The sequence below is a fragment of the Aotus nancymaae genome, unplaced genomic scaffold, assembly GCF_030222135.1.
Source record: "Aotus nancymaae isolate 86718 unplaced genomic scaffold, 86718_ANA_hifiasm-v0.15.2.pri h1tg000033l, whole genome shotgun sequence".
Taxonomy (NCBI): domain Eukaryota; kingdom Metazoa; phylum Chordata; class Mammalia; order Primates; family Aotidae; genus Aotus; species Aotus nancymaae.
In genome coordinates this window covers 27094003-27121653 of record NW_026988447.1, presented here as the reverse complement: position 1 = coordinate 27121653, position 27651 = coordinate 27094003, and the positions used below count along the sequence as shown (strand labels likewise).

The 27651-nt window shown below is 41.4% G+C and overlaps 1 protein-coding gene across 2 annotated transcripts in view; it reads right to left on the bottom strand.

Moving 5' to 3' along the window:
* Nucleotides 1–27651, bottom strand: part of MAML3 (mastermind like transcriptional coactivator 3) — a 453257-nt gene that overhangs the window by 144990 nt on the left and 280616 nt on the right. The gene's annotated exons all lie outside the window — the stretch shown is intronic.

Below are 27651 nucleotides of genomic sequence, written 5' to 3'. Positions count from 1 at the left end.
TCCCAGTCCAGGAGATCTCTGTCCTAAGGGCAGTCCCACTCCATGCCCAAGATCACTTACAGAGCTGAGTGCCGGTGTGGGAGGAAGGTCTGCTCTTTGCTGCAGAACATGGTGATGGGGACTCAGGTCATTTGGTGGTCTCTCCAGCAGCGCGGTAGAGCTGTCAGACACACTGCACTGCAAGGATATCCTTCTGTGCCAATGGCCCAGGCCTGGCTGTAGAATCTTAGCCTCAGCTTCCTGAGGTTCATTCTGACCATTCTCAATTCCCCTCCACACCCTTCTTCTATTTCCTAAATCAGCCATGTGCTCCCACCCAGGAGAAAGGGAAAACGAGCTTGTTGAATCACTAACCTAGATCCACTTTGAATTCTAAATCAATGGATTTGAGCCTGGGGGTGGCTCTGCATCTTCAGCTCCATCTCTTACCACTAGAATGCATGTTCAGATGTCTGCAGTTTCCAGAAGATTCGCTAGAGGACGAATGGGGTATAGCTGGAGCAGGTGTTATATGTTAAGCAATTCTGTCCTCACTCTATTTGAATATGAACTTCATTCTATGCTATGTGCTGGTGTATAATAAATCTTAGGGTCTGACACGTTTGGAGGTCTGAGGGAATGAAGCCGCAGCAAGATAAAAAGCATTTCATGCAAAGAGATGAAACGACGTCAGAATAAAAAGTTTATCAATGTATATATTAGAGAAAAGAAATTTGTCCGAGTGAAATGGCTTCGGGGATGTATTACAGCTAAGGTATTTTAGAAGGACCTTTCTCTATTTTTCCTCTGTTTTTCAATACAGGTACTAGATTTATCATCCTAGCGGCATATCTACATGCATTGCATAGTGTTCCCTGCTTCATATTTCCAAAGCATTTCAGTTTTTCGCGTTTAAAAAAATCACTGGGCAATTTATAAGGAGTGAAAAATATTCCAAAAATGATGTCTGATAGTCCAAAACCTCACATTTGTATTGCTTCCTTTACCTTATTAAGTGCTATTATATACATTATCTCATCTTTATCATGGGCATGAAAGGTTTGCTATCGTTTGGAGAGCATGAGGCTGGTCCAGGCCTGTGGAGACTACATTACAAACCCCTTCTTTCTAAGTCTCAATTTTCACATGGCAGCAACACATTTTATGAGTCCACAGGAAAACAGAATAAAGCTATTATGAGGAAACCACTGTATGCTTCCTTATAAAAATTATTCTATTCCAAACGTAGGCTCTGGAAAACTCCCACTCACTCTTTAAGACTGTTTGGATCCCACTCCTACTAGACATGGACTCAGTCCCCTTTGTCTGGACCATCCCTCAGGACTCCAGATGCACATGTGTTTAGCAGGACCCTAACTCCTTCCACACTGTAGTGCAACTGTCTGCCTATCTCCACAGGAGACTACAAGCTCCTGGAGAACCATGTCAATGTCCTGTCTGTATCTCCCCTGTTCCTACCTATCACGGTGCAAGGCACTTGGTAGCTGTCCAGTATATATGGAATGAATGGAGAGAAAAGCCCATTGGAAATAAGGATCTTATGCAAAGTGTGTAACATAAATGGGTGCCTGTTTGTGTAGTCAAAAAATACTCTTGAGCAATAAGATAAATTTAACTTGCCATTTATGAAGTCAAATTCAAATGGGGACAGAGGAGAGAAGTCAGGATAGGGATCCTCCTGTTGGAAAAAGGAAAACCACAAGGACTAGTAATGTAGAGACCCAGACGGACACAAGCAGAGACTGACTTTAACTCTCTCCTCTAGCCTCAAGGCTTTTTCTGGATGGAGATATTGAGAAAGCAGAATGAGCAGGTAGTGCTCAGAGTCGATTGCCGGCAATCAGAAAGCAAATGGTTGACTTCATCCTGATACATTATACTCAGGCAGTTAAAGGTTGAAGTTAAAGCCTCTTGTCCAAGTTCTGTGAAGTTGTAAAGTGCTGCAGTCAGAGGTGACGCCACACATAAGTCCTGAAAAGCCTGTACCTTTAAGAAAATAGGCAATGTTTCACCTCTAAACTTTGTGATTCTGTGAAGAGTAGAGGAGGGTGCTGGCGTCCCATTCTACCAATCAAAAGAAAGTATATGAACAAGTATAATCCTTGCTATTATTGAATAATTTGTAACTCTTAGGAGACTGCAACTAATAAACCATATCCGTATGCTATTTTGTAACATTAACAGATGCTTAAGGCAACAATAACTCTAAATACACAAAGGGGAAAGCACAACTGTCTATGTGGTTCTGAATTTTAACTGTAGGAGTAAAAAAATGAAGTAAATCCAAGGGAGAAAAAGTCACAAAAACGCAACATAAAAGAAGATAATTAATTAGCATAGGCATAATGAAGTTTTTGTAATTTTAAACAATAAATTCCACCCAAAGTAAATAGGAAATACAAATATCAGTGACATTAAACACTAACAAGAAAGGGGAGTGGGGAGCCAGCTTAACCTCTGCAACTGGTTTGCTGCTGGCTGAGGCAGGAAGGGTTTAAAACAGATTAAGAAAGATAAACAATAAGCTGTCTGTTGAGCCACTCTTCGTTTGGCAGCGTGCACCCAGCCAAGCGGAAGGTCTGTTTTTGAGCTAGAGGGCTCACATACATCCAACAAAGCCAAGAGATACGACGAGGGAGTTTGTCCCAGCACATGGTAGAGGTACTCCGCCCCACCCCTTCAAACCTGAAAGCAAAGTTGCCATCACCGGATTCTGATCTAGTGGCTTTGGATTTTCTTCATTGGTGTATAATTCATCAATACATTGATAATAAGTTTTCTTTCCTATTTTCTTGACTAAAACAACTCTGTTGATTCTCAGAATCACAGAATTTCAGAGGTTAGACATTTAAGGTCCCCAAGTCTCCCCATCACTTAATCAAGTAGCTGTTTGGCCTATGACCACCTCTAGTAACAGGGACCTCATTTCCTCCTGAGAAGGTTGTTACCATGCTTGAGCGGCTCTGAATATCAGCAAAGTCTTCCTTAGATTGAGCCAAAATTTGTCTTTCTGAAATATCCACCTTTGGCCCTTAGGTAGAAAATAAATCTAAGTCATCTATAATAAGAACACCTTTCAAATACTAGAAAATGCTAGTATGTATTAATGGAGTCTTCTCTACTTCAGGCAAAACAGACCCCGTACTTTTAATCTTCCATCATATGATTTTAAGTTTTCTCACCATTGTAGCTACTTTCCTCTGAAAATCCAGCCTCTTTCTCCCTCTCCAGTGTGGCATTCAATGGACAAATGCCACCTAGCATGCTCTGAGTGCAGTCACAGTGGACCGTCCCCACCTTAGTCTCGGTTACCATGTAATTCCATCAGGCAACTGCAGGCTGAAAGGAGTCCTCCCTTCATTTCCTGAGTATCTACAATGCGATAGTCATGACAAGCACTTTAATGCACTGATTTTAACACTGGGAACAACCTTACGTGTAAGTGCTACCATTATCCCTATTTTGCACCTAAGGGCACAAAGACATAGAGAGGTTAAGTAACTTGTCTGAAGTCACACAGTAACTGGTATGCCTTACATTGATTCCTTATGCACTTAATTTTGATAGACTTTGAAACTGTAAAGACCATTTTAGATCTCCATTCCTTTCTCCAATGTACTGGATTCATTATTTCTCAGCCCTAGGTCATGCCCAGCTTGATAAATGTGCCCTTTATAACTTTATCCAAGTCATTCATAACAATTTTGACCACAACAGAACTATGGCTGGGTTGCCTGATGATTCTTAGCTCTTTTTTTTTTTTTTTTGCAATGCCAGTGGAAATTATTCCATTCAGTCAAATTATGAGACTTCACTTAAAAAATGAATTCATTGTACGTTCCTTGAATGCTAACACCATGTCACATGCTTCTGTGCATCCCACACAGCTAGTTAATACTCAGTAAAAGTCACTGAAAGGAGTTCTCTATTCTGAAGCACAAAGCCATGGAGGAGATTTGAGAGGGTGACCACAGGCACTGCCTGAGGTCTCTGAGTCCCTCTCAAGCGGCATCTCTGCTCCTGACTGCTGTCATCACCCGAGCCACTCTCTGTTCACTTGTGCCATCCCATGGTTTCGGCATGTCAGTAACACTGTGAACACATCCAGGATACAATGCCTTAAACACTGGGGATATCTCAGTGGACACTGAGAAATTTAGAAAATGAACCACAGTTAAGACTGAAATTAATCATTACTGGATCAGAAGTCATCTATAATAAGGGTTTCAAGATAAGCAGTATCTGTCCACCACGAACAAGACTGGAGTCTAGAAACCAGAGTACAAACAGAAATTTGAGGCCCCTCACCTCCGAGAATACCATCATGATTATGACTGTACCAGCTCTCAGGACATTATAATACCACAATATCAAAAGGGAACCCAAGTCCTTAAAACCACACTCGAAAGCATTTCAGGATACCAGGAGCTACTAATATGGTCAGTCAAATCACAACCCAGACATGCACTTCCAGGAAAAACATGAAAAAAATCTCTGATTTTACCCTATGACATCAATATTAGCAGAGGTTCTACTACTTTTTTTTTTTTTTTAAGAGGGTCTGGCTCTGTTGCCCAGGCTGGCGTGCAGTGGCGTGATCATGGCTCACTGCAACCTCCGCCTCCTGGGCTAAAGCAATTCTCCTGCGGGACTAGCACAAGCCACTATGTCCCGCTAATTTTTTTTTTTCAGAGGTGGGGTTTCACTCTATTGCTCAGGCTGGTCTAGAACTGATGAATCAATCCACCCACCTTGACCTCCCAAAGTGTTAGGATTGCAGGCGTGAGCCATCATGCCCGGCCAGGTTCTACTATATTTTATGTAGAATACCTTGTATACCTTATGTAGAATACGTATTACCATTGTAATAACACTGAAAATAGTGTTAACTTCAAAAAAAAAAAAAAAAATAGCAAGCATATTTACTAAGTGCTAGGAACTGTGTTATGTGATTTACAGGCATTCTCTCATTTAATAGGCACAACAATTTTATCAGAAATATACTAAAATTATTCTCAATGTACAGATGAGTAATCTGAGACATAAGGAGGTTAATTACCTTGCTTGTAATTAGCTGAGAGCTAAAGCTTGAATCCTGCGTTGTTAAACGCATCCTCTTAAATAGTGTGTTAGCTCAGGTCTTCCAGAAAATCAGCATTGAGAAAGTTTTAACCATGAAAAGAATTTTTTTAGGGAAACCATCTGTGCCAGAGCAAACGAGAGCAGAGAGTCCTGAGCGCCACAGGGCGCAAGGCCAGAGTGACCCAGTGAAGGCGTGCGGGGGCTGGAGGACCAGTTGTGAGCCTAGAGTCCCCGGGGCCTCAAGAAGACATGCTGCCGTTGCTATCGGAGAGACAAAATCTAAACGTTATCAGGAGGATTTTCATTTATCAGGAAAGCAATTTGAAAACCCACAGCCTGAGTTCCCGAAGCTCCTAGCTCCCTTCTAAGCCGCAGATGCGTGGAAACGCCGTGGGGTCGGAGTCGCTTCCATGAGGACCCTGCAGCCCCCAGTGCCCAGGAAAGGAGGACTGCGTGGCTTCCTACCATGTCCCAAACAACTGTAGTGCAACTGTCTGCCTATCTCCACAGGAGATTACAGGCTCCTGGAGATCGTCTCCTGGGTTCCCAGAAAGCCCTTAAGAGAGGGGCTTCTCCTGGCAATCTTCCAGAAAGTTCTCCACGAGACATTGCCTGCGCCCTGGAGCCCATGGAAACAAGTAGGCAGTTCCAGGAGGGCGTCCTCGCCGAGCACAAGGCTAGGCCACCAGCGACCCTTTCTCTCTCTCATATTTTCTCTTGCCCCAGTCAAACCAACCTTTGCTTTCTCACAAAATAAAGACAAATACAACAACCGTTTCCTTGATTTAGTCCTATTTTTCAAACCTGAGGAGAGGCGAGTGTGACGTTATCAATCATGTGCGCTCCGGCTCCAGCTTAGGCTGTGTGCACACAATATGCACCCAAGGGCACTCAGTGGGGCCTTTGGAATAAATCTATGTATACATACCCTATGTATACACATACCTACAACATGAGGTATTGTAGGTACTCAGTAAAAACACTGAGTTTGTTCAGTCTTGTTCGTGAGGGAAAGATACTGCTCAATTTGAAGCTCTTCATTATAGATAACTTTTGATCCAGTAATGATTAATTTCAGCCTTAACTGTGGTTCATTTTCTAAATTTCTCAGTGTCCACTTAGATCCCCAGTGTTGAGATATTGTAGGTACTGTGTTTTTAAACTCAGGCAGTTTTATTTTATATACACATGTGTATACACAATACATGTATATACATAAAGATATATACATATGTATATACTGAAAGATGAGACCTTCCTTTTCCCTGGCAGACCTGAAGCCACAGTGCAATCTATGCATCATTTTCCAGCCCTTGACTCTTGATCTCCCTGTAGTGTTCGCCCTGAGACCTTGGGATCTCAATCCTGCCCAGCTGTCTTCATACCTCCTAGATCACTTCTCTCTTATTTCTCTTTCTCTCTGTTTTCTCTTTACTTGCCCTGTCCTTAAGTGGTGGCACTTCCAAGGCTCTATCCTCAACTCACTCTCTTCTCTCTGGGCACATTCTCACTGTATAATTTTATCCATCTCAGACATCCTTGGCCCCTTCTTAAATTTTTCTCTCTGCTCCTCCAAGCTTGTCTCACCATCTGAAATTCCAACTTGTCTACCCCCAAAATATCCTATCACTATTCCCTGTGGAAGAGTCCTAAGATGTGTGAGTATCTGTCTAACCAGGTGATGTGTATATATGTGTAGTCTCACAGGCCTTGCAACAATGAAGCAAAATAGATACTAGAAATTCCACATTACAGATAAGGAAATCAAACTCACAGAGGTTTAGTTAATAGCCTGAAATGGAAAGGTGGACCTTTATTTTGAACTGAGGTCTGCTGAAATCCAAGGGCAGCCTCCCCGACTCCTGTCAGGCTCCTGCACAGCTGCTTCTCCTACCTGCTATTGGCTCCAGATATCCCCTGCTTGGTCTACCCTCAGTGCGCCCAGTTACCTTTTCCAGAAACCAATTTGATTATGTCTCTCCTTTTGTGTAAGCCCCTATTGATTACACTCCAGGATTAAGACCTTATGAGCTGGTGTGGCCAGTGGTTACCAAACTCATCTGCATACTGGAATCACCTGGAGAGCTTTTATACTGATGCCAGCCAGGCATGGTGGCTCACGCCTGTAATTCCAGCAGTTTTGGAGGCTGAGGTAGGAGTTCACGACCAGCCTGACTAATATGGTGAAACCCTGTCTCTACTAAAAATACAAAAATTAGATAGGCGTGGTGGGGGGCACGTGTAATCCCAGCTACTCTGGAGGCTGAGGCAGGAGAATTGCTTGAACCTGTTGAACCTGGGAGGTGGAGGTTGCTGTGAGCCAAGATCATGCCATTGCACTCCAGCTTGGGCAACTAAAGCTAAACTCTGTCTCAAAAAAAAAAAAAAGAGAATGAAAGAAAGAAAGAAAGAAAGAGAAAGAAAGAAAGAAAAAGACAGAAGAAAAAAGAAAGAAAGAAGAAAGAAAGAAAGAAAGAAAGAAAGATAGATATTGATGCTATGTCCCAGCCCCAGAGATTGTGAGTTCACTGGCCAGGGATGTGGCCTGGATTTTGACATTGTTTTAAATCCCAGGTTATTCTAGTGGGCAAACATGTTTGGAAACCATAGAGTTAGCCACAGATGCCCCTCACATTTTGACTTTCCTATCTGTCCAGTAACTGCCTCCCCAACTCCAAAGTGGGTCTGACCATCTAACTTGCTGTCTTGGAACTCCCTTTTTCTTGGACAAACTTCCACATCCTTTGCTATTCAGCTCAAATATCACTTCTGACCATCCATGTTGCCCTTTATTTTTGTCACAGGTCACTCGTGCTATACTGTAACCTTGCTGTTGACCCATTGGTCTCCCCAGACATATACTGGGTAAGAGTGGATATTCCTCCTTTTCACTATGTCTGGAGCTGCCACCCAGAACACAATGTATGGCAAAAAGAAGGCGCTCTGTAATGAACAAATGAGTTAATAAGTCAATGACTACCCATATAAGAAGTGGAAAGGACACTGGGCTAGAATAGAACTAGAAAAGCACTCTGGAGACCCAAATCTAGGTAGCAATGTTGAGTGAAAAGTTCAGAATATGGAGCAGTACAGACTGAATTTGAACCTTAGCTCCAGTTATCAGCTATAGGACTCTTCTCAGGCTGTCAAAACAAGTCGAGTTTCACTTGCCTCTTCTACAAAATGGGAATAACAATAGAGATCAGCCTGGCCAACATGGTGAAACCCTGTCTCTAGTAAAAATAAAAAAATTAGCCGGGCGTGGTGGCAGGCACCCGTAATCCCAGCTACTTGGGAGCCTGAGGCAGGAGAATCGCTTGAACCTGGAGGTGGAGGGTGCTGTGAGTTGAGGTCACGCCATTACACTCAGGTGTTAAAAAATATGGTAAGTCTTATCACTACATTCGCTAATGCCGGTTTGTTCATTTGTTTGTTGTGAGATTTCTGGCACATTACATACTTTTTCCTGTGCCTTTTCTTATTTATAAAATGTGCAGAGTAACATTGTTTCTTCCTTTTTCCAAAGGAAGATGAAAGTGGTGATTGTCCAAACACTCAGAACATAAAATGCTCTACAAATGTAACAAATTATAATTAGTGTGCTATATGTGTGTTTACTTCCTAATTTCTGTACTTTCGCCTTCTGCGGTAATATCAGAGCATGTTTTTTTCTTTTTTTGTACTGAAATCCTTTGACATGGGAAGGGAATATATCCAGAAACATTCTAGAAGCCAAATTTGAAAACACTGTAAGAGCAGACAAGTTTCTCCACAAAATGCTACAAATTGCAACAAAATATTTCACTAGTGGGCACACCTTCAGGTCCATAATGACGTGACAAATTAAAGAACCAAAGAAATTTATAGAAGCTTGTAAAATAATATCTGCCATAAAATATGATTTTTCACCATAGGTGTCAATGACATCGCTATTATAGCAATTTCAGACATGAACTTAATAAAATTTGTAAAATGTAAATAGTGATGAAGAAGAATAACAAATGATCATTTCATGAGAGCTACTTCCTTCAGCAGAGGCTGAAGGAAGACACAGACTCTGGGCCATGGTGTGGCTCATTCACAAACTCCCTGATGAGTGTGTTCCTCATACAAGCCTCAAATTTATACTCTGGTATAATTTTTAATTACTTCATGCTATGACTTACTTGTTGGCTCCACTTGTGATGAAGAAAAATAATCCTAGTACTTTGGGAGGTGTAGGCAGGCGGATCACAAGGTCAATAGACTGAGACCATCCTGGTCAACATGTAGAAACCTCATGTCTACTAAAAATACAAAAATTAGCTGGGCATGGTGGCACGTGCCTGTAGTACCAGCTACTTGAAAGGCTGAGGCAGGAGAATCGCTTGAACCCAGGAGGTAGAGGTTGCAGTGAGCCAAGATTGCACCACTGCACTCCAGCCTGGCGACAGAGTAAGACTCCGTCTCAAAAAAAAAAAAAAAAAAAAAAAAAAATCTTGAAGGATAAATTCCTGACTACCGAAAGTCAAGTATGTTCACTTATTCACTTCCTACAATTGCCATTAACATGTTTGGGAGCAAGACGGACCATGTTACGCAGAATTATAGGACTCTCAAGGAATCTCAAATTCTCTGACTACTAAGTTGATCAAGAAAAAAGTGAAATATGGATAAAAAATACATTTAGAACAATAGTAATGCAAACTTGGATCTTCATTTTTTTTTTTTTTTTGCCACAAAGCTTTACTTGTTATTCATGTTCTTCCCTCTTAAATCACTCAGATATTTTATTTATAAAACAAAGAATTTGTGAAATGGAGACAAATTATAATGTTGAACTATCATTAGAGTTTTCTTCAATTCTACAAAGTATATTTGGGCAAAATTTAAAATATTCTTTCCTCTTTAATTCTGCAAATAGTGCAATTTCAAATACAGCAACTATCTTCTCTCTGGCTAAAAATTCAATGAAATGCTTCAGTTTTACTTATCTAAATAGTTATTTTGTTTTCTCCTTGGAGAATCAAAATTAACCTTCAGTTGTGTGTTTTTTTTAGGGGATACAATAAGGTGCAATGTTTCTTCTTAAACGGGTCAAGGGTTCAGTATCCATCAGGAAAGAGGGGAAGGTGTAGAAATAAGATGGATCCAGGTGACCCTGGGGAGAAATCATTCCTAGTCCCTGCTTTTAGCTCCAAAACCATCCTTCTTTCACCTTTCATATCCCTTGTCACTGAATTATAGAGCCCTTTGGCCTCTGTAAAAGGCTTTTTTTTTTTTTCTTCTCTAAACACAATAATAAATTAGGAGTCCCTATCTTTGTAGAAGTGGTCCAGGTTCTGGGCTTCTCCCTTCTTTTCATCAGGCTCTTTTTCTTCTCGTTTAACTCCCAACTTTTCTTCTTCCCCACAAATTGAACTAGGCAGTCTTAATGACTCTGCCTTAATCTCCTCCCCAAGTCCTCCTTGTTTTCTGTAGTTCTGCCTTATACAGAGGCACTCAGGGGCTCCTGAGCTGGCCCCAGTCTTAGAGGACCTGCTTGGGTCCTCCTCTGACCATATCCCTCTCTACCACTGCAAGTAGTCTGCAGAGGCAAGACAAGAGCCTGTGTTCCCGCCTCTAGATCATTCTTTGAATGCCCGGAACCCCAAATTCCCCACTTAGAGCATTTCAAGTCTGCTTTCCCAGGTCTGTCTTCTGGAAGGTGACCACACAGCTGTGTGCACCTCTAGAATGGCCCAAAGAATGGCCGAGGTGCATGCAGATGGACCTTGGAGTTATGGCTGGGAGTGTCCCACAAGTGTAGGAAGCTCCTGAGGTACAGCACAGAGCCAGGGATGGGAAGGGAATTGGGTGGTCCAGGGAACCTAACCTGCGGAACCCCCAGGAGGCAAGGATTCTACATCAAACTGGGTCTTCCCAGTGTCTACAAAGGTATACTTGTCAAGGTCAGCTGATCAGACATCTTTTACTTAATTGTTTGTTAGCTTGATGTATAACAACTGAGGATGAGGCCTATAGTACATCTGCACTCTTGCCTTGGGCTCCACAAATGTTAGGGAGGGACAGGCTTGTCTCTCCTCGCCCAGTGATTTTCCTGCAGATCTTCTCCTGTGCTAAATGCACACGGATTTAGGCAGTGAATACAGAACAAAGTTTGGACCTTCAGTGTGGCTGAGTGCCTATTCCTGTTAGCCACGCCTTCTGTGCACCATCCCTCTGCCTCTTCAGACTCAGTCACTGGCAGAAGGTCCAGCAGTTAATTTGTAAACAAGGAAGATAAGCTGCTGTGTGTCCCCCAGAGAGGTTTTCATGGTGCTTGGGGACTCCTGGGTCAGACCCCGCCCAAGATGGAATCCATTTGCAGCAGCAACCACAGACAGGTGACCTCTTTTTTTTTTTCTTTATTGATTTTTCTCTCTTCCTCACTGTCTTGTTTCATCCCTCTTTTCTAAAGTATGTTTCAGACATAGAGGGAGAGGCTGTGATGGAAGTTGGCCAAGCAAAGACAAGGGGTGGGGGAGCAGTCGGCAATTCCAGTTTGACGCTAATGATTTGTGTACAATTCAAGGTCAGAGAATGATATGTGAGGCTTGTGCGCCCACCCACACAAGCATACACAATTTAGTACTTGATTATATCAGCATACAGCACTAATACATCTCATGCTGCCTTGTTCCCTTGCCTCTCCAATTAGAAAGAAACGCAGAGGGCAGGGACCGCATGTTAAGCTTCTTTTGTTCCCCACAGCACCCACCACCTTATTAGGCACATAATGGGCATTTGATAAATATGTTTTGTTAAAAGAGGCTTGCTTTAATGAAATAAAATGTGTTCTTGAAATCTTCTAAATAAAGTGAGTTTTTGTAAATGGAATCCGATTTTAATGATACTGGGAAAGTTGCAATGGGAATACTACAATAAATCCTTTTACAAAGCCAATAACCATCCTGTCTGGATTGTCATGTATTTTTTTACCCTCTTGGACCTAAATTAGAAAATCTTAACCTGGGAATCAGTGCATCCCCTGCAATTGTGTCTATGTTTGCTTTGCGAATGTGTATTTTTTTTCTGGTGATATTGGCGTAGCTTTCATTGCATTCTCAAAGGGATGAGTTACTTGAAAAAAAAAAAAGTTAAAATCCATAGACCTGGAGGGTGCCACAGAAATGAAGCTAAGTTTCTAGGAAAATAATTTACCAGCTTTGGTAAGTAGAAAGTGATCATCAAAGCTAACATTTGTTGGGCATCTGCTACATACCGAGCTTTGACAGTCACCATATTTAATGTTCCCTGCAAGGTAGGCACTGTCATCTCATTTGGCCAATGAGGAAACTGGAGGGACTTGCCCCAAGCACAAAGTTGTTAAACATCAAATGTGAGATCTGAACCAGAATCTGTTGATTCCAAATTTGGAAGTTTTTCATTTTTCAATAAAATGGTTTCTGTCTCTCTGGTGCCCTACCTAAATTAATAATGATGACAATGATAATAATAATTTAACTTTGAGAATATAATTATTGCTATTGCACAGATGAGAAAACTGAAGTTAAGAAGTATGTATAAAGACCAGGCGCAGTGGCTCATGCCTGTAATCCCAGAACTTTGGGAGGCTAAGGCAGGTGGATCATGAGTTCACGAGTTCAAGACCAGCCTGGCCAAGATGGAGAAATCCCATCTCTATTAAAAATACAAAAATTAGCCAAGCATGGTGGTGGGCGCCTGTAATCCCAGCTACTTGGGAGGCTGAGGCAGGGAATCGCTTGAATCCGGGAGGGAGACTCCATCTCAAAAAAAAAAAAAGTGTGAAATTCAATGATAGCTGATAATTTACTCAAGACCTTGCTGCTGGCAAGTGAGGTCCATCCCCTGGCTGAGACCACAGCCACACACTGCCCTCACAGCCCCTATGGGATGGCCTGGCTGCTCCGAGACTCTTAAACAAAAATCAGTGAACTGGGTCTTAGCTTCATCATACCGTAATTATTCTTCTGGAATTGAGTTCTCTTCCTTCACTTTTCTCTAGAGAGAAGTCCAATCTGTCAAGCATTTATAAGGCACTTGTACCTAGGGTTGTTTTAGGCACTGTGGGAAATGGGGAAACTCATCTGTGGGTGTGATCTGTGTGTGTATGTATACATGTAAAACAGACACACTTTTTAACTAAAATCCTGGATATTGTTTCTGACCATCTGATAACACTTAGGAGCTATTTAGGAAAATGGTGACTGTGCAATCAACTGTGCAAGTTGTATAAGTAACACACCCTGTTCAATCTGCAAGGCACACCACCCACAAATTTAGCAGGAATTTAGAGACAGTACTGCTGATATTGGATATATATGGAAGTGTGGTCACAGGATCATTCAAAATTCATTTGACATTATGAATTCATTCCATTTAGCTACTCAGCTTGATACTATGAGAATAAATTAAAATGTGAAAGTGCTGTTAGCTCTTTGAAAGATCATAACGTTGACAGTCAGGTTTAATATGTAACCTAAAAGGCAGTTTTGCATGGAAGTTAAGCAAAGCCTGGGCCCTAAACTCAAAGGGCTCTGAGTTCAAATCCCTGCTCTGCCATTTACTAGGTATGTGCACTTCGAAAAAAATCACTTGACGTTTCTAGGTTGCAGCCTTCTCATATATAAATGGAGGTAATAATACCTTTATGACAAGCTTTGTGAAGATTAAATGAGGAAATGTGTGCAGAGTATGTGGAACAATGCTTGAAACATTGTCTTCACTTTAAAAATGTGGCATTTTGTCTTATAACTTTGTGTCAAAAGAAATAGAACGTGCAAAAAAAATGAATGGGTAAAATTTCTCTTTAAAAATCAAAACAGGATAAAGAAGACAAATAAATTCTTCTCCTCCACGAGTGAGAACAGTGGTCTCGAAACTCAACCCTTATAGTAAAAGCTCACAGGAAAAGAATTCTAAAATAAGTGTTTTCCTGTGCATAGGTTTATCCAAATTTCCTTCCCAATTTTATTTATTGCTGTTGATGTTTAATTGCTTAAAATAATCTTGTGTGATAAAGAGGAAGCCACAGAAATAGGTGGGGCACTCAGAACTGTGCTATGGTCTTTCTGCACACATAAGTATTAGAACAAACTATTTCAATCCCATGTTAGTGAGGAAAGCATGGCAAAGAGAAGACAGATTGACAAGCCTGATTGGTATGCTCCAATTCTTTGGCTTCCCTAGCAATTTAGTATATGGAAGTCTAAATTCTTTACAAATCCTAGTTTTCAGAAAAGAAAAGTTGAGTGCTGGCAGCAGAGGGTACCTGATACTGGGGAACTCTACTCTTTCCTCCAGTTGACAAGCAAGCAATTAGATCTATCGAGCTGTGGATCTATTTTTCAAGGACCCAAGGAAGTCAGCTTTCAGAAAGCAATAAAATTTTTGTTTTTAATATGCAGTGTCCTTCAGTGAAAATGACAAGGTTGAAGTAACTTAAGGATGCTGCAGACAAATATTCTTTATCCAGAGATAAAGGTGAAAAGACCCAAGGAGCTGAATAAGAGCAAAATAAAAATGTCTTGCCAAAATGATGCTAGAAAGTACTAATTCTCAGACATTTGCAGAGTGCTTCTTCATGATCAAAAGGCAGGCAGACAAGAAATATACCAGCACCTGTGTGCATGACCAACCAAATACCACCCCGCCCCTGTGGCCAACAAAAAGCACATAAGATTCATTGAAAAATAAACACTTATCTGAAAGATGGGGTGGAGGGAAGGTGAAAGGGAAGAGACATAGAAAAGCATTCTAATTTGTTTTACCACCTATTACCTTCTAGGAGACTGAACGTTCTGAAGCTAAGAGGTCACTGCCTTGGCAATGGCAGAAAAAAATTAGATAAAAATGTTGGCTGTGATCTTGAGATGGCTTTCTTGTGCCCATTTCATTCTGTGAGTATCAACGTGTGGGCAAAATTGCTTAAGGTTTAAGAGGTCAAGTTTGGATACAAATAGGCTTTGCTTTGGTTTCTAGGTCTAGTGTTTATCACGTGACCTTGAACAGACTACTTTACTTTCCATGCCTGAATTTCAAGATCGTTTGAAGATTAAGTGTTTCACGTCAAGGGCTTAGTACAGGTCTTGGCACACAAAGCATTCTATGAATGGTCACTATGAGTTATGTACCTCATCGTGGATCAGAGTTTCTCAGCTTCTGTACTATTGACATTTTGGCCTGGGTAATTCTTTGTTGTGCGGAGACTGTCCTGTACATTGTAGGATATTTAGCAGCATCTCTGGTCTCTACCCACTAGCTGCCAGTAGCAGCCTCAATTCCCCATTCCCCCCACCCCACCCTAGCCCTGGCCCCCGAGTTGTGACAACCAAAACTATCTCCAGATGTTGCTAAATGTCCACTTGGTGATTGGGAAATAAAACATCTGAGGTTGAGAACTACTGCTTTGGATCAATCCAAGTTCTAGCAGATGAGGATAACTAACTCCATTCTTCTTTTCATGTATATATTAATATTTTAAAGCCTCAGAGTTAGAAAATGCACACTTTTCTTTTGAAAGCCTAGCAATAAGTCCCATAACGGTCAGGGTCTTCGTTTCCTCATCTTGAGCCGTACTTAAAGGTTCCCTCTTGTTCTAAATTCTGACCTTGAAAACTATTCCTCTTTCTTTCTTTTTTCTTTTCTTTTCTTTTCTTTTCTTTTTTTTTTTTTGGACAGGGTCTCACTCTGTCACCCAGGCTGGAGTTCAGTGGCACAATCACAGCTAACTGCACCCTTGACCTCCTGGGCTCAAGAGATTCTCCCACCTCAGCCTCCTGAGTACCTAGGACCACACCTGGCTAATTTTTGTATCTTTATCTTTCATTCCACCAAAGATTTAAAACAATTTCTCCCTATGAAGAAACTTATACAAGTAATATACACTCAACAGAAAAAATTAGGACTTTCAGATAAGCAAAAAAAGAAAGAAAGGAAAAGAAATATCGTTTCCATTAGTTAGAATTACCTAGGGCTGACATGATGATGAGTGGGTTTTCAGATGTTTTTGGAATGCATATTTGTGTGTACATACACAAATATACATGCACTCACACAATACACACACACATTTTATTTCTTGTGTGCTTATCATTTTTTCACAGTCATTAGCTCTAGCTATCTCCAGACTTGATGCTAGACTATATTTTTTCTCATGTCCAACATTCCTCAAGAAGTGGTTCCACCACTCATATGTCTTCACCTACCACCTAGATGTGGATAAGCCCAATAACTTTCATTAAATGTACAAATAACAATTAAGCCAATTAGAGTAAACAACTTTTGATCAATTCAGCTCTCACTTTGCCAGGAACCAATGGCTGTGCTCCATTTTTTTTTAAGACGGAGGTTTGGAAGTCAAATTTGACGCCTCTCTTCCTTTCTTGTCCCCACCCCTGCCCACGGTCACTTCCACAATCTCTTGCTTTTCCTTTGGATCTATTTCCAGGGTCACATGCAGTCAGGTCCTAATTATTTTGTTCCAGGTGTGCTGTTTCCTAGCATCTTCCTGCCAATCACTTTGATCGAGATAGTACTCTCCTCTTTTCAGAAAGCTGCAATGACTACCCATTGCTTCTTGTATCACAAGTCGGATCTTACTAATGAGCTTTGAGGGGCTTCCACATCCCCCGAGTCCTCCTTCCCGAGCCTTGTCTTCCTCAGGTTGTACTTTTTGTTCCTTATTAATCCTTCGCAACCCAGTTTCCTTACTCCCCTTTCTGAACAACAGTACATTAAAAATAAGGTAAAACAATGCACGATGTCAATGTCTTTTTTTAAAAAAAGAAAACCCTAGGACACTAATGAAAATTATCCTTCTGCTAATGCTTCAGTTATGGGCTGTAACTACTTATTTGCTACATTAATTGGGTGTATCTTTGTTACAGAGGATTAATAAATGCTTTATTTATTTATTTCAGTTTCAAAAACATGCCTTGAAATTTCACCAGATTGGGTGAATAGTGTTTACAATACTAGGAAGTCAACATCAGGCACTAATTTTTTGTAGCAGTATTTCTCATCAAGGTACATTCATTTACCTAATCCAAAAGATGGCAGGCTTTCTCAATTAAAAGGTATATAAAGAAATAACCCTTGTATTTGATCACTTTAACTTGGACAACATGTCACTCTATTGAATATAAATGGGAATCTGTATGCTGTTATTACAAAAAAAAAATTTTTTTTTTTAATCCAGCTTTTAGTAGAGGATAAACTTCTTAAGGGCAAGGACCATGGCTTTTACTCCCTTTGTGAGGCTCACGGTAATGGGAACACAGCTTCATGTGCAATTGGTCTTCAATAAATGTTGCCAGGTGATTCATATTTGAAGGGGAAATGGAAAGAAAAGCCTGAAGGACTTAAAGGATTTACGTGCATGCGTCTTGCTGTGAATAATACAAATGTGGAGAGAGATGACTAACTGGACAGCATAGGGCACAGGGAGCTTTGGCCCCTGCAATATTCAGTAACAGGAAGTTACAGTGTGACTAACAGTAACCAGGTTGTGAAATGGAAACAGAGGAAGGAGGATGTACTGGAGGAACTCGGAGGTGCACACAGAAGTGAACTGCAAGCATCACAGATGTAATGCCTTTCTGGGTGAGCACTTCAGAAGGAAGGACAGCACAAGGGACAAAGGAAGGGATGCAAATGATAAGTGCTTTAAAAAGAAAAGATGATGGAAAGAATTCTTAAAGCAGAAATAAAAATCCTACCAATAACAAGGTCGGGTTTAGAGTTTAAAAAATAATCATGCAGCTGGGCACAGTGGCTCACGTCTGTAATCTCAGCACTTTGGAAGGCCGAGGCGGACAGATCACCTAAGGTCAGGAGTTTGAGACCAGCTTGGCCAATGTGGCAACACCCCGTCTCTACTAAAAATACAAAAAAAAAAAAAAAAAAAAAAATTAGCTGGGCATGGTGGCAGGCACCTGTAATCCCACCTACTCTGGAGGCTGAGGCAGGGAGAATTGCTTGCACCCAGAAGGTGGAGGTTGCAGTGAGCTGAGATTGTGCCATTGCACTACAGCCTGGGAGACAGAGCAAGACTGCATCTCAAAAACAAAAAAAAATTAAAAAAATAATAAAATAATCATGCAGATACTAAGGTCCTCTTAAATTTTGTTTCCCACTTTAAGAAAAAATAAGGTTCACATTTGACCACAGAATGTTGGATTGCTTCTCTGCTATGCGGCATAGCTTTGATATCAGGTCCAAGACCGCTAAGTGAAAGAAAAGAAATTTCTGGTATGTTGGGAGCCTATGATTTCATCCCTCCTCTCACTTCAGCAGAACATCTGATCTATGCATCCTCGCAGATGGAGCTGCTCACCTTTGCCAGCTCAGTTCTTCCCATCCTGAGCTTCCCTGAGCCAGTACCACTTAAGCATGTTGTAAAATGTCAAAAGCCATGGGCCGGGCACAGTGGCTCACGCCTGTAATCCCAGCATTTTGGGAGGCCGAGTCAGGCGGATCACGAGCTCAGGAGTTCGAGACCAGGCTGACCAACATGGTGAAACCCCGTCTCTACTAAAAATACAAAAATTAGCCAGGCATGGTGGTGTGCGCCTGTAATCCCAGCTACTTAGGAGGCTGAAGCAGGAGAACTGCTTGAACCCAGAAGGCAGAGGCAGTGAGCAGAGATCGTGCCATTGCACTCCAGCCTGGGCAACACAGCGAGATTCTGTCTCAAAAGAAAAAAAACAAAAATCAATGTCAAAGGCCATTCATGATCTTTATGGTATCCACAAATATGTTTAAATTCTTGACACTCTCTTCAGAAGAGAGAACCTAATCCCCCTCCCCTGGAGTGTGGCTTTAAATTATTTTGCTTCTAATGAATGAAATAATGAAGAAATGAAGGTGTGTGACTTTGATAGTGTGCCATGAAAGGCACTGTGGCTTCCTCCTTGGTCTCTCTTGAAGCATTCACTCTGGGGAAGCCAACTGCCATGTCATGAGAACACTTAAGCAGCCCTGTGGAGAGGTCCACGTGGTGAGGAACTGAGGCCTCCAGTCAGCAGCCATGGGAGGGAGCCACCCAGGAAGCAGAGTCTCCAGCCCCAGTCAAGCCTTCAAATGACTGCAGCCCACTTGACAGCTTCGCTGTGGCCTTATGGGAGAGCCTGAGCAACAATAACCCAGCTAAGCTGCTCCTGCATTCCCTCAAAAACCATGTGAGATAATAAATGTTGGTTGGTTGAACTGGCTATGTTTTGAGTGTAAGTAGTTACACAGCAATAGATAACAAATACGGTAACTTTTTCAATAGAGCTCCTCTTTATTTTGGAGTTAAGTTTTTAAAGTTTTTTAAAAGGTCTTTTATTATTTTGGAATATGTGTTTACCTACATTTAATAAGTAAATGGATTAGATGTTATAAAATGTTCAGTTAAATTAAATTCCACCTTCTTTTTTAGCTTCTGATTTTAACAAAGAAATGATTTTTCTCCTCTACTGAGGTACCAGAAACAATGAGGGCACTGTAAAGCCTCAAAGAGTCTAATAGAACTCTAGGGTTAGGGGTGGGGAGTGGCTAGATTATGTCTTGAGATGTTTTCCGCATTTAAAATCATTTAACACAAACAAAAAAGACGGCATTTTAATATTATACTTTAAAAATACGACAAATAAGTAGTTTTTATTTTGAATAGAAGTAAATGCAGGAGGAACAATCTTGTCAGAGCCAAGATTGAGTTTTTTAAAAATCACCAGTGAAACTTGCTAACAGTTGGCTTTGAAAAGAGAACAGTAATACACTTTTGCCATTTTGTTTACAGTCCCTGTCCATAAAATTTTCACATATATATGATAATATGTTTCTTTCAGAATCTTTCTATCATCGTATGCTCAATGCCTAGACACCACAGGCACATAAAATATGTTGAATGAATGAAACTGGCTTACAGGAAAACTGAAGCAACTTATACTCTCCTAGAGGATTAAAAGTGTGAATCACATGATATGATTAATGTTTTTAATTTTAAAAACACATACAGTACATCTATGGGTCTGACACTATTCTAAATGCTTAACACAGAATCATCCTAATAACGATAGTGATTATCATCCTCCCCTTTTTTTTTCTTTTATTTTTTAATTGTAGAGATGGGATCTCTCTATTTTGCTCAGGCTGGTCTTGAACTCCTGGACTCAAGCAATCCTCCCACCTTGGCCTCCTAAAGTGTTGGGATTACAGGTGTGAGCCATCATGCCCAGCTGATCATCCCCATCTTCTAGATGAAAACCTAAAGTACAGAGAGGTTATATAACCCACCCAAGGATCTGCAAGTATTGAAGTGGTGAAGTCAGAATTTGAAGATCTGTTCTGGCTTCAGAGCTGACTCCTGACCTCTACACTCTGCCACCTCCCTACCAAGGCAGCTCCTTAAACGATCCTACCTAATGTCATACCCAGGCAGTTCTCAAGGCAGGAGAATGTGGAAGTGGTGGGAGCCCTGCACAAACGAAGAGAACTGTGACTGCCCTGCAGTGTTTTTGGGAATTGTGTTTATCCACCAGTTTCTCTCACTAGACCGCCAATTTAACACTCTGCCAACTGTCCAATTATTCATGTTCACGTGGAGCTAAGTGGGTTCTTCTCCAGCTGCACACCTTTCTTTCTCAACATAATTAATGAGGCTCATCAAAACCCTAGAAAACAAGCCTGGCGCACCAGCCACTCTTATTGACATGTTAATAGGGGGTCAGGTGCTCCTGACCTCGCCACAGGATGTTTATATGGCCCCAGGGCTGCTCACAAATGTTTTATGTTGACTATAGGGTGTCATGAACAAGGGCCTTCCTTTCCCAATAAAGCAGATGCACTACACACAAATGGCCATGGAAATCTCTCAAGGCAGTGAGCCACATAGATCAGGTGAAGTCTAACAGCAAGGGCACAAAGCTGTCTGGGTTGGCTTATCCCAGGCAGAGGGCTCCCTGGCCAGGTGGAGGGCACTGGGAAGCACCAATTCATTCCATTCGGTGAAGGATTACATAGTTTTTAAAAGGCAGCGTAAAGAGGCTCACAAACAGAAAAAAATCATCTCTGGTTTTGCCTATTACTTTTCTGACCACAGAGCTGATTTTTGTTGTTGCTTTAACTTGCGCTGTTGAACACAGTAGCCACTAGCCACATGTGGCTGTTAAGCACTTGAAATGTGGCTGGTCCAGCCAGGGCTGTGCTGTAAGCATAAAAGGCACACAAGATTTCAAACACTTGGTATGGAAAAAAAGTATGTAAAATATGCCATTAGTAATCTTTATATTGATGACATGTTAACATAATCATATTTTAAATATATTGGGTTAAATAAAAATATATTAAGATTAATGTTACCAGCTGCTTTTTACCTTTTGTAACATGGCGAATAGAAATTTAAAAGTCAGCTGGGCGTGGTGGCTCACGCCTGTAATCCCAGCACTTTGGGAGGATGAGATGGATGGATGATGAGGTCAGGAGATCAAGATCATCCTGGCCAACGTGGAGAAACCCCGTCTCTACTAAAAAGAAAAAAATTAGCTAGGTGTGGTGGTGCGTGTCTGTAATTCCGGCTACTCGGAAGGCTGAGGTAGGAGAATCGCTTGAACTTGGGAGTTGGAGGTTGCAGTGAGCCGAGATCATACCACTGCACTCCAGCCTGGGCAACAGAGTGAGACTCTGTCTCAAAAAAAAAAAAAAAAAATTAAAAATCACATGGTTTGCACTGGTGGCTTGCATTCTATTTTGATTGGACAGTGCTGCTCTAGGGTTTGGAAACTCTAAATCTGTCACTTCTTTGAGAGGCATGCAAGGGGCAAGTGTGTTTCCAAGTCTTGTCTCTGGGCTTTCCTGCCACACTAATGAAACTTACTAATGGGTGATACTGAAACTAGCACTCTCTACCATGAAGGCTGCAATACACTCAGACCCGAATCCTCTCATATTCCAGGGCCTTCAATCATCCTTCTATTCGCAGGTTTTATAGTACAGGCTCTTCCTGGCCCCAGCAAGAGCACACGGTGGCACTCTGTGGCATACGTAACTCATTCTTATTAACACTGATCTAAACGCTGGCTCTCCTGTGTAGTGACTTTTAGGGAATGATCATGTGGACCCAGGCTGCCACTGATGGCTGTGCACTTTGTGCATGGCACAACAGTGTCCAGCAGAGGGTACACAAGGGGTTGCCATCACACCAGGGGTGCCTGTGGGCTGGGGCTGCAGTTCACCTACTCAGAGGCGTTGCCTGAAGTGGACTGCACTCTCCACCCGAGGCAATCTCTTTTCTTGCACCCCTGACTAACTTCCACATGGCATTGAAAGCGCTCCTGGCCTAGCAGGCCCATTAAAACATCCTTTGTATGAATTGGCCAGAGCCCAGTGCAGAAAAGCAGCCCAAATAAACTCCCAAACAGCTCAGATGTAAGAAGAGCAATTAGAGAATGCAGGTATGTTTATAAAACCTCCTCTAGGAAATCATGATATTAATAAACAGGAGTTACTTTTGGGGTCACTATTTACTGCTTACTAAATAAAAACGTACAGGTAAATTGCATAATCTCATGTATCATGTTAACTAATCATGACAATGTATTGGAAATCTAACTAACATGAAAGATATTTTGATTTTCTATGTGCTAGATCAGCTGCAAACCATTTGTTGTCATAAAGAGGACGAATTCTACAGAATCTTGCCCAGGAACCAAAATATAATAGAGTATCTTTGCATAGGAAAGCAGTGTTTTTTCCCCCCAAAGAGTATAGCCTCTACAAGAGCCCAGAGTTGTATGAATAGTTAATGAACGATGACATAATATACTTTAAAGCTTGGAACTCTTTAAAGCATGCTCCATAAGACTATCTTTAGAAAGGGCTCTCTTCAAATATTTGCCAAGATATGACGAAGTAAGCCTTTATAATAAAATTATTAAGTAAAAGGAACATATGATAGTCTATTATTACTCTAAATAATAAAAACAACCACTTTCATAGTGATATGAATTTACTGAAAAATAAACACCTGTAAAAACAAAAAGTCCAACTATAAAACACAGAGTAGCTATTTGTGGCTCAATGCAGCACAAACTTTTTATAAAATAGCCATGAGCTTGCTTCACACCTTTTGCAGAGTGTAGGAAAAGCAGTACCTCAGAAAGCAGGAAATATAAATGAGCAGAATAAGATAAATCATAGCAAAGTAAATTACAAGTGTTTAAATTGCTTTTAAATATACTGTAAATAAGATTTGATATTTACATGTATACATGATGTGATCACCATCTTTCAGAAACTGTTATACCATCCTAATATTTAACCTTATGGTCATAAATATTTGATTCATTTCCCTTTTATCTTGTCATAGATTCAAGCATCAAGTTCTGTTACTTCTTCCTTCTAAATGCACTGTGCCAGTTGTTCCTTAAATTTTAACTCCTGTGTCCAGATAGACGTTCTTACTGTCTCACACTTGAAATAGTAGAAAGTCCTCTAAATGTTCTACCATTCAAATTTCACCTTGCTATTCTCCACCCAAACCCTTCCCTCCAGCCTGGCTATAATCCAAGGTGGTCACTGAAGGAATACCACTTGGCCACCAGCGGAATGCATTTCTACCTACCCTCCATCCCTCCCACTCCTCCTACTCATTCTTGGTCTGTCTCAAAGCTCAGTTGCCCTTTGGAGGCTGCTCCTGTTTTTTCCAGGCTGCACTGACCCTTGTTGTTCTCCCTGCCCGGGATCCTGAATGTAGAGTTTAGCAAGGTAGCACTTTCTACTCACTCCCGTGTATCGTCCTTCTCTCCCTGACCAGACTGCACATTGCTGGACACTCTAGATTACACTGTTTTGGTATCTTGCTTTGATCCATAACATCAAGATATTTAGGAGTGCATATACACAGGGAGAATATGATTGGCCATTTTACAATTTTCTATACCTGTGTCAGACCCTTAGGCTAGTAGGCTCGTGTTGGGAAAAAATAAAGCTAGGCCTGCTCTCTCACCTGTGGGTGCACTGGGCAGGGGCCTAGGGTGTAGCAGAATGCACCTTGAAAGGAAGGGAATCTAAGGCTCTGGAAATGGAATGAAGTTGGGCATCTGGCTGAGGCAACATCTCCCCAGAGCTCAGGAGCACCTGGGAAAGTTGTCTGGATGCCATCCCTGATGCAACCAAGCGTCAGAACATGGAACACAGGGTTGTGGCCTACCCATGTGCCTGACAGCAGTCTTGCTCTGAGAAGAACAGCCACAGGGCCCTATATAAGCCTTGTGTTGCCTTTATTGTGTTTAGTATCCATTCCTTTGCAGTCTGTCTTTCTATAGATCTTAAGGAAAGCAGCCCGGCACTGTAAGGCTGTGCCCTTAAATCATGAGACAGAAAAATGAATAACAAACCCTCTCTTGGAGAGACGAAGAAAAATCCCACCTTTCACCACACTGGGAGTGGGGAGGGAAGCACTAGAGGATGGACTACTTCATCCTATTAAGAGAATCAATAGGACAATAAATGCCGTATTTAAACATAGGCAAATATTTAGCAATGAAATAAACACAGGCTGCATGAACTGCAGTCTCAGTGTTATCTTACGTACTATTTCTCTATTAGAAAATGGTGGCTGGGTGCAGTGGTTCACACCTGTAATCCCAGCACTCTGGGAGGCTGGGGCAGCTGGATTGCCTGAGCTCAGAAGTTCACGACCAGCCTGGGCAACACAGTGAAACTCCGTCTCTACTAAAATACAAAAAATTAGCCGGGCGTGGCAGTGTGCGCCTGTAGTCCCAGCTACTCGGGAGGCTGAGGCAGGAGAATTGCTTGAATCCAGGAAACGGAGGTTGCAGTGAGCCGAGATCACGCCACTGCACTCCAGCCTGGCGACAGAGCGAGACCTCGTCTCAAAAAACAAAAACAAAAACAAAAACTTTCTTCCAGAATACTATTAGAAAGCTCATTCCTTTCCTAAAATGTTTCCTTTTCTGCTGCTTTCTGTTAGCCTCATATTTCTAAAACTCTGATCAAATTTCAATTTTTAATATATGCCAAAAGAATGGAAATAAGGTATTTTACCCATTTATGATCTGGATTTTGGGGCCTTTCTGCTTGCTGGTTTCCCCTTAGCTGGGAAGGCTTGGATTTAGTCAGTGAAGAGCATTTTGTCCATATTCCACCTTGTACCATTGGGCATGTTCTAAGCGAATCACCCTGTAACAAAGTACCACATTTGACAAGCCCCATCTAAGCACACAGAGCAACTGATTAGCTGAGGGGCCAGGTACTACTGGCTTAGTCAGAGTCATGGAACCTAAATTGTTTTAATAGTCCTTGAAGTAAGTCAGATTGCAAGATTCTGAAAACTCCTCAATAGTTAAAAATCACAAAATCTTCCAAAATAGCATGATGATCACGTTGACACTGTTGTCTTTTTCAATACGTGTATTTGACATATGTAAATTTTATGTTAAGAGAGCACTTTTGGTTTTGTGAAACCCACTCTATTGAAGCCAAAAGTATTAGAAACAATAATGTGAATTCTGCTGTAAAATATAAATTTTAATATTGAACAATATTCGATATTCAACAGAAAGGTGTTGAAGTCACTGAAGGAACCTCTGGTAGAATGAACACCCACATTTACCTCAGCTTCCTCCAATGCTCTAGTACAATCACAATAAAGGAATAAAAATGACACAAACATTTAAGAACAAAGAAGATGGGAGATGGCAATAGAACTGAGGGATGTCAACAAAATTTTGGAAGATGAAAATCAGCTGGCTGAGCAGTAAACGACTTAGCAGCTTAGAGAAAGCTGAATCTAATCCTGCAGTAGAGGAAGCCAAAAATCAAGCAAGATAATTCAAGCTAAGCAACGCTACGAAGACTTAGGAATCAGAGGCACCTCTGCATGCCAGGGTGGATTGGGGTGCAAAAAGGAAACTGGCTGCAATCCTGTATAATTAAGAAGTGGACCAAATACCCTCCCCCAGACAAGAAGAAGGAGGGTGGAGTACTCTGCAGAGATGAAACCACGAGACTCTGGAATCCTGGATCCCAGGCCTAGCCAGAGTGGGTTGAGGAGCCATAAGAAAGCAGGGAGAGTAAGTGAAAGTCTACATAGCACTTAGTAAGATGCCCCTCAGCGTCACCACCATTTCTTACCTCCCTACCCTTATTCAGCTCCAGAAAGACAGCATCCAAGTTTACAGCCCTCAACCATGAGATGGAAGGCTTTCCTTTCTAGCTTAAGGGAAAACAATCCACAAACACTGACCCAGTGAAATGCGCAGGTTCTAAGGAATCGCCCTGTAACAAAGCACCACATTTGACAAGCCCCAACTAAGCACACAGAGCAATTAATCAGTTTTATTGTGCCTCTCTCTTAAACACATATTTAAGAAAAGCTTCTTTTATGAAAGAAAGAAAAACAAGCATATGCAAAAATATGCTTAGGAGAAACAGACAAAGCAGGAAGCACAGGAAAGCTTAATTTAATTTTACGTATTTATTTATTTTTTGAAAGGAGTCGCACTCTGTTGCCCAGACTGCAGTGCAGTGGTGTGATCTCGGCTCACTGCAACCTCTCCCTCCTGGGTTCAAGCGATTCTCCTGCCTCAGCCTCCCAAGTAGCTGTGACTACAGACATACACGACCACGCTCGGCTAATTTTTGTATTTTTAGTAGAGATGGGGTTTCATCATGTTGGCCAGGCTGGTCTCAACTCAAGTGATCTGCCCACCTCTCCCTCCCAAAGTTCTGGGATTACAGGCATGAGCCACCGCTCCTGGCCTGGAAAGCTTCATTTTAAAATGATAATTAATAGCCTTGGATCGAAAAGGATAAATCAGAGACAAGAAAGAGCCTATGGAAATTAAAAATGTGATAAATAAAATGAAATATTTAACATTAGGGTTGGAAGATGAAGTTAAGGAAATCTCAGAGCATAGAGCAAAAGGACAAAAATGTGAAAAATAAAAAAGACATGAAAATCAGAACAATCCAGGAGGTTTAATACATAACAAGCAGAAGCTCCAAAAAGTTAAAAAAGGAGAAAAAAGGAGAGAAATTACCAAAGAAATAATCTAAGAATATATCCAAGATCTTAAGGGCACACAATTCCAGATTTTTTTTTAAAAAAGTGCATAGTACTAGATACAGTGAATGAAAAAGAGCTACACTAAGGTGTATCATTATGAAATTTCAGGGATAAAGAAGATTAAAAATGTTATCAAGTGAAAAAACAGGTTACACACATAGGGTGAGGAATCCAAATGGCCCTGGAATTAATGGTAGGAAAGTCAGAGGACCATGAAGAAATGCCTTTAAAATTCTGATTGAATGTGTTTTTCTAAACTGTAATTCTAGGCTGGGCACAGTGGCTCATGCCTATAATCCCAGCATTTTGGGAAGTGGAGGCGAGTGGATCACCTGAGGTCAGGTGTTTGAGACCAGCCTGGCCAACATGGTAAAACCTGTTTTTACTAAAAATACAAAAATTAGGCAGCCTTGGTGGCAGGCACCTGTAATCCCAGCTACTCAGGAGGCTGAGGCAGGAGAATTGCTTGAACCCAGGAGGTGGAGGCAGCAGTG